Here is a 15,693-nt window from a genome sequence, read left to right as displayed (position 1 = left end):
TCTTCCAATAAATCACTATAATTTGGCACGATTTCCTTTATTTCTGACTGAAAAACTTCACAGATGATATAAAAAATATGAAATAGTGTCATCCGTTATTTTAAGGAAATCATACATAATTGGGTAAAATGTTAAGTATATAAAAAATACATCATCAAATGATGGCCATATGAAAAATAAAATAGTTTTTATGTATTAGATATATTTCTAATTTCCATTATTGCTCTTACACAGTTCATTTTATTTGGGAATTGTTGAAATTCAATTCTTAATGAATAATCAGGTATTATTCTTAGTTTTGAATGCTTGTATTGTGCTCATTTTACTTCTGAATTAATGTTCTTTTTTTAAAAAAAAAATCAGTTCTTCAAGATATATCAATATTTTGCTTGTTACAACTAACTTCTGTCAGAGAATCAGCCTGCCCTCTCCGTCCAGTGCGTGGCTCTAACAGCATCCCTTGGCTTAGCTCTAGGAGATTAAGTCAACTTGTATCTGAGGGGAAATTCGAGGTTATGAGCAGAGATCTGCATCAAAGCCTACACTCTGACAGGCAATTTTCCCGGCTGAAAGGAGCGCCTGAATTAGAGTACATGGAAATTTCTATAAAGCTAATTAAAATTCCCATATGAGGCAAAAGGCCACAATCAAGACTTGTTAGTATATGTCTCTTTGAGAAAAACAACCTTGCTTAGAAAAAATGCCTTATTAGTTTCCTACTGACTGCTTGAAGTCCTTGGAAGAGCAATGTTTCAGTAAATTAAAACAAATTCAGAAGGGCATTTTATATTTATATCCATATATAATCTCTATATTTATTTTATTTTCAATTTCCCAAAGTTTTACTCATAATTTGCTTTTCATTTCCTGTTGCATCACTGTGGAAATTATGTCAAGCTTTATTAAATAAGGGAGAGAGATTGTGAAGAAGAAACAGTCTGCCACTGGAAAAGAAAGGTTGGTATTTGGCTGTGTGCTAACTAATTAAATGCCACTGAGTCTAGAGGCTTAATACGCATCAGTTGATGATTTGGTAGATTCTACTGCTGCATATGTAGATTTAATTATAGAGTGACTAAAGTTAATAAATTGGCAGTACCTCCCAGAAACATATTTTATGACCCATGATTTCTCTGTGAAAGAGCTTGCTAACCATTGCCCTTACATAAAACTATACTTTGCTAAATTCATTACAGAGATAATTACATAGCAAATTAACAAGCATTCACCTGTGTATTACCCACTGAGGATTCTGTAGTTGATCCAAAATTAACATTTTTGTTCCTTCATCTAACAGGTGTCAAGGATCCTTCCCTAATTATCATGGTTCTGAGAAGTCTTTCTAATATATATTGTATCTATCTATCTATACATTATCATATACACTATAATCCAGGAAATTTTATACTTCTTCATTCAGGTTGTATATATACATGGGTTTTTTCTTTTGTTTTGTTTTGTTTTATAATCATAGTACCTAAATGAGGGAAGGGAAGATATGATTTACAGAGTATCCCCTTCTCAATTATCTTTGCTGTTTTTATCTTCTATTAGAAATGATAATCAAGAATCAACAACAGAGGACACTCTCTTTGCCAGAATCACAGATAGGTACTTCCTATATAACTCTATAGTCACCCCACTGATCAGTGATTATAATACAGAAAAATCAGTGAGGTATGTAATCATAATTAGTTATTACCCATAAACCATTCATATTTTAATTTAGTATCCATTTTGTTCATTTTGAGATATCTACAAAGCAGTTTCACTCCCCACCCCCTCGACCCCAGTGCTGAACAATAGGGAAATTTAACCTGGAATGAACAGATTGGTACAAAAAGAGCTAAAAGATAGACATATTTGATCTGAGAATGCTTTCCTCAAAGCATATTCAATTTCCTTAGAGTGAATATATTTTATCAAATCTCTAACATCTGGCAGAAACATGTATCAAAAGTTCTGTTCTTCCAAAGACTGGCAGTTGAAATTATGACTTGCAATCACTGTGAAAATGTCTGTTTCCTATATTCAAAGTCAGGTCATCTCCTCTTCCACATTTGACAGTCAGAAAACATGCTACTCTGGTGACTTTTAAAATAACGTGATGCTCCTTTCATATAATTTTCCCCCTTTAATATGCCTTTATCTTTTGTGAGATGAAATTGTGATATCAGATTATAATGAAAGAAAGTAATATTTTAAAAACTGTATACGGGAGGGACAGTGAGCAATTCTTAAATGCCTTTTTTTTTCCTATTCCACTTAGAATAGCAAAATAAAAGGCAATTAAATGGTATTTTTATGGGATCTTCTTGTTTTGCAAAAAAGAAAACCTTCTTGTATGCATCAGAATCATCTGCAAAGCATCTGAAATATGTCCCTAGACTCTTTTGACCTACTAATTTAGATTCTCCAAGGCTTGGATAAGGTCTGGGTATTTAAGTTTTTAAAAGCCCAACTAGGTGATGTGGATGCTGACATCTTTTTTTTTTTAAGTATATGAATATTTATTTATTTATTTATTTTTTTTTTTAGGTATAAAATAAGCTACAAGTATATACTGTACAACACAGGGAATATAGCCAATATTTTATAATAACTATAAAGGAGTACACCTTTAAAAATTGTAAATCAATCACCTGTAACATATAACATCATACAACAACTATACTTCAGTAAAAACAAAAAACAAACAAAAAATAACAGCAATGAAGAGGATGGCTCTACTTCGGCATCGGAAATAGAAAACTATAGTTATTTTAAAAACAATCTCTACACATTGATGAGGAGATATGCCCAGGATATATTGTTTGAAAAATTATAAAACAAAATGTGTGGTTAAGATCCCTTAAAATATTTATTTACATATTCTTATTATTAATATTTATATTATTATTGCATGGGGAAAATTCTGCCCAAAACCATGCCAAACAACAGTTATCTCTGGAGACAGAATTACTGGGGATACTCGTTTCCAGGATTACACTTTTCTGTAATGTTTTACTTTTATATAATATGTATACCAATATTTTTGTAATCAGAAAAAACAATAAAGACATACTATTAAATGCCTATGCTTGGATGCTGACATCTGATTAAAAGCCATTAGATTAAAGTAACCGAGAGAGGAAGCAAATAAGATTACCAAACACTTTCCATCTTGAAGCATCCCAGTCACTGTGAAGTCTGTAATCTGTGTCACATTCAAAAAAACAAAGCAAACCCAAACCAACAAAAACACTACATATCAAGTAGGCATAAATGTTAGCAAAACCTATACTACATGTTAGATTGATATGCAAATTTTCCAAATTGTTATATGAGAATATAATATAGATGGAGCACTTAGTATACCCAAGTGACACAGGAATTATAACCTCTGCCTAAAGGGTTTCGAATGTGTATGTTGTGTATATTGTTAATAAAATTCAACCTTGAGAATGTGTATCTGTTCAGCTGTTTTGAAAGCAAATATGTGGGTGAAATAAGATATTTTTAATCTTATTAAGTTCCTAGGGATGAGGGTAAAATCAAAATATTTAAAATTTGAGACTAGATCAGCTATTCAAATATAAATATTATATATAGGTTATTTTAAAATTACATTAAATTATATTAACCTAAAGTAAAGATGTTAGTATTCCTTATTTAAAATTATTATTTTCAAAATGGTTATTTTATGACAAGGAAAGAGAACAAAAATTCCTCAGATATTCACCAAAAAAGGGGCCAAAGCAGTTCCTCGGGCAGACACAAAAAAGCAGGAATAAATATTCTGCCACAACTGTATATACCCTTCTAAACCTCAGTGCTCTCTCTCTCTCTCCCATTCTCAGCTAAACATGTTGAAAATTTTTTCTACTTTTGTGGTTTACAAGTCACAAATTTGAATCCATCTCTCCTATGCTCCCCTGTTACTCAGTGAAAATTTCTATCTATGGTCAAGAACTTCCTTTATTTGAAATTCAATAGCCACTTTTGCCCGTTTTTCACATTTCAAAAAGCGTTGATAAACTTCTGTGAGACTGTTATATCTATATTTTCCCTCTACCTTTCTCCGCTTGATTTAAAATTCTAATCATCCCTTAAAAGTTGACAATCCTAAAGATCTTGTCCTAGGCCTTTTCTTTTTTTTTCTACTTTTTTTTTTTCCAGTTTACATGGTACTCCTAGGTTAGTGCTTCCATTTTCATGGTTTAAAGTGCTATATCTATGTTGAAGACTCCCAATAGGTTTCTCTTTCCTGTATCTCCGTGGTGAGCTTCAGATCCACACATATCACTATCCACTGAACACCATTATTCCAAAAAACCATTCATCATCTATACCACCCTACCAGCCTCCCAAATAACCAACCAACAAAACAAAAAGATTTGTGTGTCCTATTCCATGAATGGCATCTTCCATGGAGTTGCCTGATTCAAACACCTGAGTGTCATTCTTGACTCTTCCCCATTCCCAATCTAATCAATCTGCAAGCACTACAGTTTTTACTTCCTAAAATCTGGATTTATTTCACCATTTTCCCATTCTTCCATCACCACCTAGTTTAGGGAACCATTATCTTTTTCTGAATTACTGCAAGAGCCCAATTATCTTTTTATATTCTATATTTCCCATTAACCTTACAGTTAGAAAAACTTTCTCATATGCAAATATAATGTTATTTCCATTGATATTAAAATCTTTTAGTCAAGGGAGAAGCATGATAATATTTTCCCTCAGGAGAAAGAACTCCCCATAAACTCACCTCTTTTCAATTTAATCTTTCACCACACCTACCTCCTCTGCTTTTTCTGCCCACCCCCCTTCCCTCACTTACCTATGAAAGCACTCTGTGCTAAAGTTGGGCTGAACTCAGTTCAAATCCTTAAACACACGTTGTTCCTTCTCAACTCCAGGCCATTTCCCTTTGTATTCCTCTGGCCAGATTCCCCCTTCCTATCATTCTCTTCTAGTCAGGTGTAGGTTTAGAGGTTAGTTCTTCCAGACGCCCTCCCTGACCAATCCCAGTCACGGTATAGGATTGCTTTTTCTGTATTATCATACTCTCTGTTCTTACCCTATTATATTGCTTATCACACTGCTCTGTGGTTGCCTGTTTTCCTGTATTATTGTGTATTCCCCTTGAAAGCAGACACTATGGCTTTATTGTTCTCACCTGTGCCCAATTCTTAGGTTCCCCTCCCCCTTATAGCACTCTTGTGCCTAATCATCTTGCCATAAGATCCACCATATCCACCAACATTTAATCCTTCCATTCCATTTTAACCACTTTCTTCTGATTCCTTCTTAGTTTATAAATATACATACATCTCATTAAAAAGATACAAACAAACCAAAACAAAAAACACACAACCCAGTACCCCCTCTGTACCACCAACCTTTTAAGCTTCATGAAAATTTTGATTTCACTGGCTATCTCTAGTTTTCTTTTGTTTTACCTTACACTGAATATTTCTCTGACTGTAATTTCACTCCCACTTTTATCCCAAAACTAAAACAATGTGCAAAAAGTCACAAATTACCACTGCCAAACGAAGTGAGCATTTATATTTTGTATTTTGGCTATCATCCCTAAAACTCTTTCTTAGACAGTACTAAAAAGCTCCACTGACTTCCAGTATTCCTAGTCATACCCAAGAATAGAGAGCTTAGTAAACAAACAAACAAACAAACAACCTCTTGCTTTAAACCAGTACTTCTCAAATTTAAAAGTATCTGAAAATCACCTGGAGTCTTCTTGCAATGCAGCCAGGACTTCAACAGGTCTGGATTGGGGCTTGAGTCTTCACTTCTGTAACAAACTCCCATGCCAAAGCTGCTGGCAGCAAGTATCTACAATCACAGTGGAGTAACTACAGAGCTTTAAATACTGCATTCGCTCGGCATCCCTGGAAACTGATTTAATTGGTCTGGGTGCGAGCTGATTCCTGGGAGTTTTCAATGCTCCCCAGGTGATTCTAATATGCCCAAAGCTCGCGAACCACGGTTCTAAGTCGTGACAACCTCTTCCTCCATAAAGTCCTTCTTCTAATCATTGCAGAATAGAATATGTGAATTACGAGCGTAAACTAATATTCATTCAGCTCTTGCTTCTCAGAAAGCATAGGTGGATGGATCCACACCATCTGCACCACCTGGGAGGATTTGTATTTTTATCAAGATGCTCGGGTGGTTTCTGTGCACATTAAATTTGAGAAGCGCTGGATTGAGGCACTTTATTATTTCAAATAGGCATTTATTTATTTAGACACATTTTTAATGAGGTATAATTGACATATAACATTGTAGTTTTAGGGGTACAACATAATGGTTTGGTATGTGTATATACTGTGAAATGATTACAACAGTAATTTCAGTTATCCATTATCACAGTTATAATTTTTTTCTTGTTATAACTTGTAAGATCTACTCTCTTAGCAACTTTCAAGTATGCAGTAGAGTATTAACTACAGTCACCATGTAGTCACATTATATCACCAGGACTTATTTCTCATATCTGGAAATATTTGGATAGGCATTTAAAATACCAAAAATTATTAAGCTAGAGGGCAATACCTTCAGGAGCCCAATAAGGAATTCTTTTACTAATTTCATCTAGCGTGTGCCTAAATATATGTTTGCAAATTATCCCTTTTCCTTGTCACACTGCACGCTGATTCCTATTGAAATAGTCTGGAGGCAGCGTGGTGGAGCAGGGAGAGCAGAAACGTTCAAGTCAGACAGACAGGCATTTCAATTATTATTCTGCTCTGTTATTCTGAGAAAGTCATCCAACTCCTGCACATTACTTTCCTAATTTTTTTTTTTTTTTTTTTTTTTTTTTTTGCGGTATGCGGGCCTCTCACTGTTGTGGCCTCGCCCGTTGCGGAGCACAGGCTCCAGACGCGCAGGCTCAGCGGCCATGGCTCACAGGCCCAGCCGCTCCGCGGCATGTGGGATCTTCCCGGACTGGGGCACGAACCCGTGTCCCCTGCATCGGCAAGCGGACCCTCAACCACTGCGCCACCAGGGAAGCCCTACTTTTCTTAATTTTAAAGTGAATAGATATCTTGGGGATACCACTGTGAATTTAAATGAAAATTTTTGCAAAAATGCTTGACACTTCAAATCAAAGACCCATAGATCCATTCAGGTATTTATTTATCCAACAATTATTTATTAAGCACTTAATATTATAATTAAAGTAATAGAGAAATTAAAAAAAGAACTAAAGATTTTGTTTTCATATAGAGCTCCCGTGTGTGTGTGTGTGTGTGTATGTGTGTGTGTGTATGTCTTTGTGTGTGCGTGTATAGAATAAAATAAGAAAATGTGATAGAGAAGGCTTACGAAAGTGTGAGTCTACTTTATAAAGGGAAATCAGTCAAGTTTTCTTTGAGGCCTGAATGATAGGGACAGAAATCACCCCTGTGTAAATCTGGGGAGAAGAGCTCTGGTAGAGACCAGAGCAACCACAAAGACTGAAGCATGAAAGGGCTTGGTGTGCCCCAGACACGCCAAGCAGACAGAGAGCAGGCCTCTGAGGCTGACATCTAGCAACTGAAAGGAGAGCATGATAAGAATGAGGCTGGAGGGTTAGGAAAGACCTGCATCATTTGAGGTCTGCAAGAAAAGGGCAAGGAGTTTGCATTTTATCCTAATTGCAAAAGGGAGATCTGGGAATTTTCAACTAAGATATGATCTTGTTTTCATTATTAAGAAATTGTTCTGGCTGCTGTGAGGGGAACTGACTATAGTGAGGGGGGTTTAAATGAAAATACTAGGGCCAGTTATGATATTATATGCTTGTAACAATACAAGTGAGAAATGATCATTTAGACCAAAAAAATCCTAACTTTCAATGTCTGTCATTCATTCTGTACTTGCTGCTTGTACCTCCTCAAAGTGGCCAGTGCCTCCTTGTCTAGTAGGTCAGTGGGCAGTGTTAGTGACATTCCATGTCAGACTACTCGTAGGGTCATCCAGGTTCCTACCCTATGGTCTAGTTATGAGAAACGACCATATAGACTTCAATACATTCATATACTAGTAACTACCGGGTGAGTTATAGCTGAGCTCCAAAGGTTTCCCTAAATATATAGCTCCATCTCTGTGACTCAGCAGGCATTTAGTTAATGGCAATGTACCTGAATTATTAATTAACTTAATTCCCTACCAATTTGGAGAACTGTATAAACAAACTATATTCAGTGTAATTGTTGACTGACTATAATTCAACTGTTTCTTTTCTCTGCTTCTAGTCTCCAAAAAAAGCTTTAGTTTTAAAAATGTTGTGTGTATCATTTATTCATTCAAAACTATTTCTTAATTTGCTTATATATCCAGGTACTAAACTAAATACTAGGGAAAATTCAGTGGCAAAGATAACATACATGGTTATCTTCATAGATAATATTGTTTACTAAGAGAATACATCCAAAGTACAGACAATCCCAACAGAGTGCCATAAGGGGTACTTTCCATGACATAAAGTTAGGAAAGCCTTACTATAGAAAGGAAGGTTCTGTGAACTAAATAATAAGCAGAAAAAAGGGAGAGGAGAGAGAAAGAAAACAATATGCAGAATTGAAAAAGATTATGGCATCATTAACATTTTCTAAATGTATGTATAAAAACCTTCCATGAGTCATGGCTGATACCTAATCTAAGCCTACCTTCATTGAAGCAGGAGGAGAGACAAAGATTAATTAATTCATATGTTAAATAATCAACAAATATTATTGAGTGCTTACCACACACTGGACACTAGTAACTGGAAACACAGAAGTGAGCAAGAGAAAAATTCCCCACAATCTTAACTTTCCTAGGGCTTGGGAGACAGTGGACAGGCAGTCAGTGGACAAAAAAGCCACTTTTTTTCCCCCAGTCCATTGTTTAAAGTCAGAAGTGTAAAAATATAACAGATGTTTTTTGTTCTATCAACAAATCCCACCTGTGGGACGGCCTACAGTTTTTTGAACAGGTCTGTCAGAAAGTAAGTGATTCATAAAATCACTGACAGAGCTAAGCACATGAAACACATACGACAGGCTGTCAGGGCTTTTCAGTTCACCCAATGAGGAATGTCACAGGAATAAGCCTGCTTTAATTATTTCTCCCTGGAGTCTTTCTACCATCCCAAGTATCTTCTTCTTCTTTTTTTCCCTTTGACTTGAATTAGTTCTTCCTTTTGCCATCTATCCCCACGTCTTATTCCATTCCACTTCCACACCCATACTGGCAACCAGCCTCTTAGCCATTTGCTTGTCAAAGATTGACCCAGGATCCCTTTGAGGATTGGCAACGTATTTCTTCAGGTGAGCCAGAGGGGACCGTTCATCCTGGAGGATGCTCAGAAGTTTCACAGGGCCAATTTCATGTTTTCTCTTGAATAATTGAGTAAGTTTAACACCAAATAAAATGATAGGATGGTTTTTCCTTTAAATTCAGTACTGTGCTATTTCAGAATCCCAGCTTCTATAATAAATGATTTTCCCACTAAGAAAAGAAACATATAACTGAGATTTAAAGACAATGTAAGGTAAGAGACTCTCCAGAAAGGCATTAAAAATTAACTAGGGGTTTAAAATCCAGAATGGAAATGCCAAAATAAATCTAAATTTTCTCAAATATAATGTAGGCGATACAAATAAATCTCACGCATAAAACCTTTAACATCCCCACCATCTTAGCCTGCAGATCCAACTATCCTCCAACATTTTCGACTCAACCACGCTGAGCTTATTCACCAGCCCTCCAGTTAGAAAATCATAGAAGGTCTGCAGGTGTATTTACACTCAGAGGGAAAACGTATAGGTGTGAGAGCTGCAATCATTTTCTCCAAAGTTATAAACAACAAACAGTTCATGACTAGCAGGATGTCTATGCACAAGTTTGGTTAATTGCATTATGCTGTTTTTTTTTTTTTTTTTTTTTTTTGCGGTACGTGGGCTCTCACTGTTGTGGCCTGTCCCGTTGCGGAGCACAGGCTCCGGACGCGCAGGCTCAGCGGCCATGGCTCACTGGCCCAGCCGCTCCGCGGCATGTGGGATCTTCCCGGACCGGGGCACGAACCCGTGTCCCCTGCATCGGCAGGCGGACTCTCAACCACTGCGCCACCAGGGAAGCCCATCCCCCTACCCGCCCACCCCAGTATTTTTATTACAAAACTCTGTGGCAAAATAGCATCACATTTCCTGTGAATATTTTCCCCCATTTCTACTCAAAACAGCATAATGGGGCTTCCCTGGTGGCGCAGTGGTTGAGAGTCCGCCTGCCGATGCAGGGGACACGGGTTCGTGCCCCGGTCCGGGAAGATCCCACATGCCGCGGAGCGGCTGGGCCAGTGAGCCATGGCCGCTGAGCCTGCGCGTCCGGAGCCTGTGCTCCGCAACGGGACAGGCCACAACAGTGAGAGGCCCGCGTACCGCAAAAAAAAAAAAAAAAAAAAAAATACTAGGGCTGTTACATTATGTATTCAATGTCATTTAGACTTTTCATTCCTATCATTCATTCACTTGTAAGCAATCTCAGGCACAAGGCATCCTGAGGAATTAGTTCCCTGCCTACAAGTTACTCACAGACCACAAGAAGAGACAAACTCTCCAAACAGATACGGCCGGTACAATGCCATACATGTTATGAAATATGTGCTGATTGCTGCTGGAACACTGTGGAAGAAGCAATTTAATCGTGTCCTGGTTTACTTGTTTGTGCAAGTGCATAGGAAACCACATACATATGGTGGTTTAATGGGTAGCACACAAACTGTTTCTGATTTTCTCACAGTCACTCAGAGTTTAGGAAAAGAATGCAGATAGATTTATGTTTGTTAACAGGATATATCAGTGTATGAAGTTTTATAGAATTGAGGCAGGGGAATGTAAGGTTTTACACAAAGGATAAGAGCTAGCACATTGCCTGAAGTCTGAAGTCATTCATCTTTATCTCTGGCACACGAGTAACATGATCAAGAGACTTTAAAGACAAGAGCTGCTAAAATAGTCAATTAGTAGTGAGCCCAGAGCTAGAGTGGCTAGTCAGAAGGATCTCTGGAAAAGGTTTAATGGTTGATGGAGCAGACAGAGAGAAGAAATAAAGTATACTTTTTAAAAAGTGGTTCTGGAGCTAATTCTGGAAATACTACTCCCACATTAAGCTTTCTTTTTATATGGTCTGGGTTGGGGTTTGAGATTCTTTTTTTTTAGAAATTTAGTAACATTTTCTAAATCAATAACCAGTTTTTTTAAATCAGATTTTTGTTTTGTTTTGTTTTGTTTTGTTTGTTTGTTTGTTTTCCGTGGTGTGGCTTGCGGGATCTTAGCTCCCTGACCAGGGATTAAATCCGGGCCCCTGGCAGTGAAAGCGCCAGGCCCTAACGACTGGACTGCCAGGGAATTCTCGGGGTTTGAGTTTTTAAGAGGGAGTTCAAGTTTGGGGAACACAAAGAAATTGTCATCAAGTCAAAAGAAACAATATGTGAATGATGTTAATATACTAAATTGCCACAAAATGGAAAATAAAATATTTCAGTTGATAAACTGAGGTCAATCCATGTTTATTATTTTGAAAAAAATATATTAAAAAACAAGACTAAGAGCAAAAAGACAATAAAAAAGAAAAACAAAAAAACTGAGGAAAAGAATTTTTTGGAAGAAGTTCAAGGAACCTCTCTGGAAATGTACTAAGAGCCAGCCGTTCTTCAAGGCACTGGAGATACAGTGCCCCATGCTGTGTTGTTCACACCAATAGGAGGATCACAGATTAGTATATGTGAATAATTTTCCTAGGTTACACTCCTAAAGCAATGCACCATTCATTAAATCAGGCATATTGTAAATACGCACTCAATTTTGATGATTTCAAGTTTCAAGATTACTACTTGAGATTTACATTATCTTCATGTATTGAGGAAAAAACATGATCCTGTTCAGAATGGAAGTCTCAACAACACTAAGACCTATTTCATGCTGACAATCTCATATAATTTAAATTACTTCTAAGTTTTATGACAATGCATTTCTAAAATATATTAAAGTTCTAATCATTAACTTTGATATAAAAACAGTAAAGTATACCACTTCTAAAATTGAATGCACTTCAGGAGGTCCTACTATACCCATTTAAGTCACCCCTTCAGACCTGGTAATCTCCCTTTTACCTCATCCTCTGTTATACAAGAAGCACATTATATTGAACTGCATACCCTGATGAATTTTCAAATTTCATATGATGCATATAAATAAGTGGTATTGCATATAGGAATCCCTTAAATATATATCAGTGCATTTCATCTTTTAAGTTTCTTAGTTTTTAATTTTTATAAGGAAACAGTGTTCAATATTTTGAATGGAGAACACTTATTTTTTATGCACAAAAGTTAAAATTAGTTCCTTCTACCTGTCAACTTTTTGTATACCACAGCAGGACTGACTATATTAACATCTATAAAAAATTATAAAAATAGCTACTAGATAGATTTGAAAAGACTACATGGTAGATTATAAAAATGGTTACAAATTACTCCATTCCCTAAACCCAAACCTTCCCAATAAGATACTGCAGATTCTCCAGTTAAGAAGTGAAGTTTGTTCCCCCAAATTCCGAATCTGGGTTGCCATGTGACCTGGTCTGGCCAAGAAAACGTTAGCAAACTTGATAGAAGCACCCCTGGAACAGACTGTGCTTTGGGACTTGCTCTCTTTGCAAACCCCAAACCACCACTTGACGAGCTCCGGGAGTCTGATGGAGGATGAGAGATCCTTTGGCACACAGATAACCCATCTCAACTTAGTCATGTCCCCCAGCCAGCCATTAGCCAGTTAGAAGTTCTGGTGGTAAATATCAGATCAACTTCATGATGGTACTGGTAAAACACTTAGTAGGGCATTGCAGTGGAGATGTGTTTCTCCTGGTACTTCTCTATCCAGATATTCGTCTATTTAATTCTAATTATTAAGTCTATTTAATTCTGTGTCTCTAATCAGAATTTTTTTTAAGCTTCTGTCCCAAACTAGACTGATTGCTTCCTGGTATCAGAGCTCAGCTTTTGTTCCCTCACTAATTAAAAAATTAACCTGTAAACAAAAAGTTCTCTATGCTTGCTGCAGAATTCAACAGCTATTTCTATGATTCCTTTTCTATTTCCTTCTCTAATTATTACTGCAACATTAGCAATTGTTCTTACAGGGACTTCCTTCAAAAGCAAATGTGCTTGATGAAATGCTTTCTGCCCTAAGCATTGATGGTGAAAAAAAAAAAAAAAAAAATATATATATATATATATATATATATATATGTATTTACATTGCAGGGTTTGGGGATGAATGCTTAAGGGGACCAAATGACTTTATTTTTTAAATTTTTTTAATGAATTTTATTTATTTATTTATTGGCTGCATTGGGTCTTCGTTGCTGCGTGTGGGCTTTCTCTAGTTGCAGTGAGGTGGGCTACTCTTCGTTGTGGTGCGCAGGCTTCTCGTTGCGGTGGCTTCTTTTGTTGCGGAGCACGGGCTCTAGGCACACCGGCTAAGTAGTCGTGGCTCACGGGTTCTAGAGCGCAGGCTCAGTAGTTGTAGCGCACGGGCTTAGTTGATCCGCGGCATGTGGGTTCTTCCCGGACCAGGGCTCGGACCCCTGTCCCCTGCATTGGCAAGCGGATTCTTAACCACTGTGTCATCAGGAAGCCCCCAAGTGACTTTAATCAGGCAATATTTTTAGGGTCAGGCCGAGCCAAGGAGACTGTCCCCAATACTAAAATCTCTTGCGTCTACTGTCATTTCATGTTTTCAGCAAACATCTTGCCAAAAAGTAACTTTCTCTTCCTGAGGTAGAATTCTGTTTCATTGCCACCATCCATCCACCCATGTATTTGTTTAAGAAAATAATATACGAGACACTTATTTAGTAGCAAGTACCTGTGTGAGGTGCTGCACATTCAAAGACTGATAAGAAAGAAATCCTGTCCTCAAGGAAAACTTACCCTCACTATTTCCACAAGAAAATGTGTTACACATGGAGAAAAATAAATATTAGCAAGGGGCCCTTTATTAAAAATTTACACAGTTACTATATTTTAAAACTCCTAGTAGCTTTTGGTATGATGAACAAGGAAAAAACATATTATTCATACACTTCACACATATACACACACATATATATATCCTCCTCCAAAGGCTAAATGTCTTAAATGGCCATATCTGTATAATCCAGGATATAAATTAGATCCAGTGATTATTCCTATTTAAACCTTCTATTTCAGTCAGAAGGGTGCTAGTTAAGTGTGTTTGTGATTTAAAAGGTTAAAAGGTGGCCCTGCAAGCACTCAGAGTGTTTTTGCTTTAAGTACAGCTTACATCCATTATCCTACCCAGTCAGTCGCAGAGAAGGTGCTTATTGCCACATTGTCATTGGTTGCCCCTGCTTTGTCCTGGAATATTCTAGCCGAGATCAAATTCTTAATCACAGCATTGGTAGATACTGTGTTATGAGATATAACACCTACATAGAATACTACTTATCAGGTGTTTTTTAAAGAAGAAAAAGAATCATGTTAATTTGTTAATGTACATTCTTATCAGTTACCAACTCTGGAAAAAATAAAATCTAGTTCTTGCTTTTTTTTTTTTTTAAACAGGCCAAATAAATTAACGTGATTCTTCAGTTCTTATAATAATTGTCACTGACTGCCAAATGTATCAGAGCAGTCTATAAGGAGATTACTTCATATTCAAAGGAAGCAATACAGAGGCAGTAAGGCTTAGAGAAATTGGAGCCACACAGAGGGAGGAGCAAAGCCTACCTATGCTTCTTACACGTTGTATCTTGAGGCTTTTGTTTCTTTTTTATTTGAAAATGAGTGTAATAATATCAATTCTACAAGCTTGAGAAAATATTAAACAAGGTAACCATGTAAAAAACCCTTGAACGGTACAAGTAGCAAAGATTCAACAAATGCCATGTGCCTTCTCCTTTTTGGAACAAAATACTTAATTATAGTTAATTAGAATATCGTTACAATTTTAAGGAAATTAATTAGGCCATTAAGGACCAATGGAACTGTATATGTATGTAATTAGCTTAAGGTCAAACTAATTTATTCTTTTTTTCTTCATCTACGGGTTTGTTTTCCTCCTTAAAAATGCTCCTGATTGTGAATCCATGTTTTTCTTCATATAATTAGCTGTTCTTCTTCACATAGCTATAATTCATATAAAGGTGCAATACTGTAAATTGTTTCGGCTTTGCTTTTGTGCTACTTTATAGATACACTGGCAACAGAATACAAAAACATGCTTTTTTATAGTGAAGTGTAAAAAGGAAAGTAAATATTTGAATCAATCCATATAACTTCCCCTTATTTCTATAGAAAGTGGGACATTTGGTTAGATTTATCCTTTTCAGAGTTCATCATAGACTAACTTTATGGAAAAAAATATTCAAGTCTACCCTTTCCATCCATCCAATCCACCCATCCAGAAATGAAATGGTACAATTTGTAAAACATAGATGTGATGAACACATTCTCTTTAATCCTTAAAAATACTGAAATTTTGGAGATAAAAGGTTTAAAAATCTACATTAATTTTTAGGAAGAAAGAAATAGGCTGCTATTTAAGATGACTTACTGAAAGATACAAATAACTTCTGATACAAGCATTCTATTCATCAATTTCTGCCCACTTTACTGCTTTAGTACACTTAAAC

The sequence above is a fragment of the Stenella coeruleoalba genome (assembly GCF_951394435.1).
Source record: "Stenella coeruleoalba genome assembly, chromosome: 5".
In the NCBI taxonomy this organism is placed as follows: domain Eukaryota; kingdom Metazoa; phylum Chordata; class Mammalia; order Artiodactyla; family Delphinidae; genus Stenella; species Stenella coeruleoalba.
This window is presented reverse-complemented; position numbering follows the sequence as displayed.